Here is a 3710-nt window from a genome sequence, read left to right on the forward strand (position 1 = left end):
GTTACAAAGTACACAGATTTAGAAGAAAGCTGCTGATAATGGGTGTGACCGAGGGGACGGCTTCCTGTTTTGGGGGTGCCTGGCCGAGATCCACAGCAGCAGTCTATATTAGTAAAGACTGAAACAAGCAAGAGACTATAAAGTTGGGAACTTTTCCATTTTTCAGAAAATGACACACACAAAACTTCACAGTGGTGCCAAGTGTTCTATTGATTATTGAATGCTTTATTCCAGATAGTTCACGTGTACCTGAATGAATTAAATCCAACGACTTCACCGTGGTTGCAGATTTCCATGACAGGGTTTTTTTTGGCTCTAAGTTAAAACGAATCACCCCAGAGCATCTACGGTGTGTGTCTTAACTGTTGTTACCCACCTTTGTTTCCTTTGCCCGTAACAGAAATCTTTCCAAGGTCAAAATCAAGTTTTTCACAAGGATGAATTGTTACATGTGGTATGAATACACATCACATGTTCACACAGTGCATCTGTATGTGCAGTGTGTTGGTGTGTCTGGTGCAGACAGACAGACTTTTAATATTTGATTAGCTGCCAGATGGCACAGTAGAGCTCCTAATAACCATCTTTAATAAAGGTAGTCAAGCGTACTTGTGTGTGTGTGTGTGTGTGCGTGTGCGTGTGCGTGTGCGTGTGTGTGTGTGTGTGTGTGTTCGTCACTGGTGGGTTGTGGGGTTCCTGCGATCAAAGAAGCCACTCCAATGGCAGACACACGTCGAGAGCCAGACGCACATCAATAATTCATCAAAACACACACACATACATCCACACGCACACACACACACACACACACACACACACACACACACACACACACACATACATCCACACGCACACACACACACACACACACACACATACATCCACACGCACACAGACACACACACACACATGCATCCACACGCACACAGACACATCGAGTCGGTGCCAAAAATGGGGGCTTATGCTGAAACAGAAGCTGTAACTAATGCTATATCATTAAAGCAGCTGATTCATATTCATTCATACTGCCAGGCTGGAACTGGAACAAAAGTTGAGATAATCTTTTTAGTTATTTATGAATTAAGTCATTAGTTTATTTGGAGAGCTTGTTGTCTTTTTGCTTTTTGGGCAGTTTTAGCCCAAAGAGGATTTTTTTTTAAGTCTTAATTTAAATGTAACTTTTATTTGCAAGTAAGTTTTACTGAAGTTACTGAAGGGCAGTACAGTAGCACGGTGGTTAGCACTGTTGCTGCCTGAGTTCAACTCCACCATCAGGCCGGGGGCTTTTTGTGTGGAGTTTGCATGTTCTCCCCGTGTTTGCGTGGGTTTCCTCCAGGTACTCCAGCTTCCTCCCACCGTCCAAACACATGCAGTTTGTGGGGATAGGTTAATTGATTAGTCTAAATTGTCCATAGGTGTGAATGTGAGCGTGAATGGTTGTTTGTCTCTGTGTGTTAGCTCTGCGACAGACTGGCGACCTGTCCAGGGTGTACCCCGCCTCTCACCCTATGACAGCTGGGATAGGCTCCAGCGCCCCCCGCGACCCTGAAAAGGATAAGCGGAAGTGAATGAATGGATGGATGGATGGATTTTACTGAAGTTGCAAACCTTGCCAGGACTAGAGCTATATCATTACAGTTTTTTACAGACGCTAGGACACATTTCTCAATACTTAGGTCACTTTTGCAAAACTCTTCACACAATTCTCCTAACTGACCTTCAGCTTGGCAAAGCAGTTCATTTCACATTCAAAATGCACTACAACTACCAAAACACTTTATTCAGGTCTCAAATAAACTCATTCTTCCAGAACACTAGCAAAGGTTGACAGCCGACAAACACACTTTGTCACCCACAAAACAATGACCTAAAAAACACTAACAACATGTAGCATTACACAGTGTTTTCTTGTGTAAAACAAGGACACATCTCCGTTTATAATTTCAATATATGTTACTGGAATGAATCAGACATCATGCAGAATTCGTTAATATTTGTTTATGTATTTTTATTTTTTTGCACTAAGTAATCCCAAAATACAAGAATTTGTATACACACCATCCACTGATACACATACAATAGTGATGCTAATCTACTCGGTCTTCTCCATTTGGCCACAGGTTCTCATCCACATCACATCTTATGTCATCTAGGGCAATACACCTAGGAAAGAATCTTCTGGCATGCCTGATCCATCCCTGGCAATCTTCTGCTGATATCTCCAGGCATCCAGCATTCATTGCATCCAGGAGGGACATTTGATCATGTGGATGATGGTCGTAAACCTTCCACCGCCATGAGGAAAAGAATTCCTCTATGGGGTTGAGGAATGGAGAGTAAGGTGGGAGGAAAAGAGACTCCATTCTGGGATGGGCTGCAAACCACTCGGTGACTGCACGGGAGTGATGAAATGCCACATTGTCCCATACAATTATAAATGTTGGCTGATTCCCTCTCTCCGCATCCCTTTCCTCACCTAGCACAACCCTTCCATAGAGATCATGCAGCAACGCAAGGAGCCGTTCAGTGTTGTATGGCCCAATTAGTGGTCTGTGTAACAGCAGTCCGTCAGTGGATATTGCTGCACACATTGTGATGTTGGCACCCCTCTGGCCCGGGACATTCACTGTGGCTCTCTTCCCAATCACATTCCTCCCTCGTCGCCGTGCTTTGGCCAAGTTGAAACCTGCCTCATCCACAAAGATGAAAATGTGGTGTGTTTGCCTGCCTTCAATCTCCATGACTCTCTAACATAAATCCACAAGGCAACATAAGCTGTTACAGTAGAAAATTTGTAAAAATTGTCTTTGTGTGTGTTTGGTTTTGTTCAGAAACTGATCTGTATTTTATTGTGATCTTACCTGGACATACTGGTTCCTGAGTTGCTTGACATGTTCAGAGTTCCTCTCAAAAGGCACAGTGTACAACTGTTTCATCCTGACCTGATGTTTTTTCAGGACTCTAGAAATTGTTGTTATGCTTACACTGTGGATATTTGCGAAAGTAACGTTGTCTGCCAAGACTCTGTGTCTAATTTCAGTGAGTTTTATCCCATTGTTTCTGATGACCATATCAACAATGGCAGTTTCCTGCACATCAGTGAACATCCGTCCTCTCCCTCCTGTGTGAGGTAACCGTTGAGTCCTAAGCAGAAATGCAACAACAATTACACAAAAGCTTATTTACTTCTGAAATGTGCAAATGCCCTTGCAGAATACAAGTTACCTGTTGGTTTGCCGGAAAACTCTAACAATAGATGCCACTGTAGAGCGTTGCAGATTTGGCTGCACTCTCTGACCAGCCTCTCTCATTGAGTGACCATGATTTACTACATGATCAATTACAGTAGCTCTGATCTCATCTGAGACTACAGCTCTTGATCTTCCTCTTATTCTTCTTCCACCACGCATACGTATTCCTCGCCCCCTCCCAGCCACTCTTCTTCCTCTTTCAGCCACTTCTCCATTTCTGGCTGGGTCCATGTTTACATCACAAAACAAACCTATTCAGCAGTTGTCTCCTTTTGTAATGAAATTGAAAGAGTAACACCTGTGTAGATGTTCATCTACAATGAGAATCAGCTGTGGCTGGTTAAACTGCATTTTTAGATTTAAAATATGTTTCAATAAAATATTGCTGTTGAATTTTGCTGTCTTATTCAGTTTTGCATTATGTTATTGTTTTGACCATAAGTTTAACAGTTTTGAAAA

General features: G+C 42.6%; 1 long non-coding RNA gene across 1 annotated transcript; it reads right to left on the minus strand.

Annotated features, from left to right (window-relative positions):
• Positions 1-2620: 2620 nt before the first annotated feature.
• LOC135933501 (uncharacterized) lies at positions 2621-3417 on the minus strand. The gene is made up of 3 exons (XR_010573772.1): positions 3226-3417; positions 2862-3144; positions 2621-2747 (listed from the first exon to the last, which is right to left on the minus strand). It is a non-coding gene; the product is annotated as an uncharacterized LOC135933501 (long non-coding RNA).
• Positions 3418-3710: the final 293 nt, after the last annotated feature.

Source organism: Pelmatolapia mariae, linkage group LG1 (genome assembly GCF_036321145.2).
Source record: "Pelmatolapia mariae isolate MD_Pm_ZW linkage group LG1, Pm_UMD_F_2, whole genome shotgun sequence".
Lineage (NCBI taxonomy): Eukaryota > Metazoa > Chordata > Actinopteri > Cichliformes > Cichlidae > Pelmatolapia > Pelmatolapia mariae.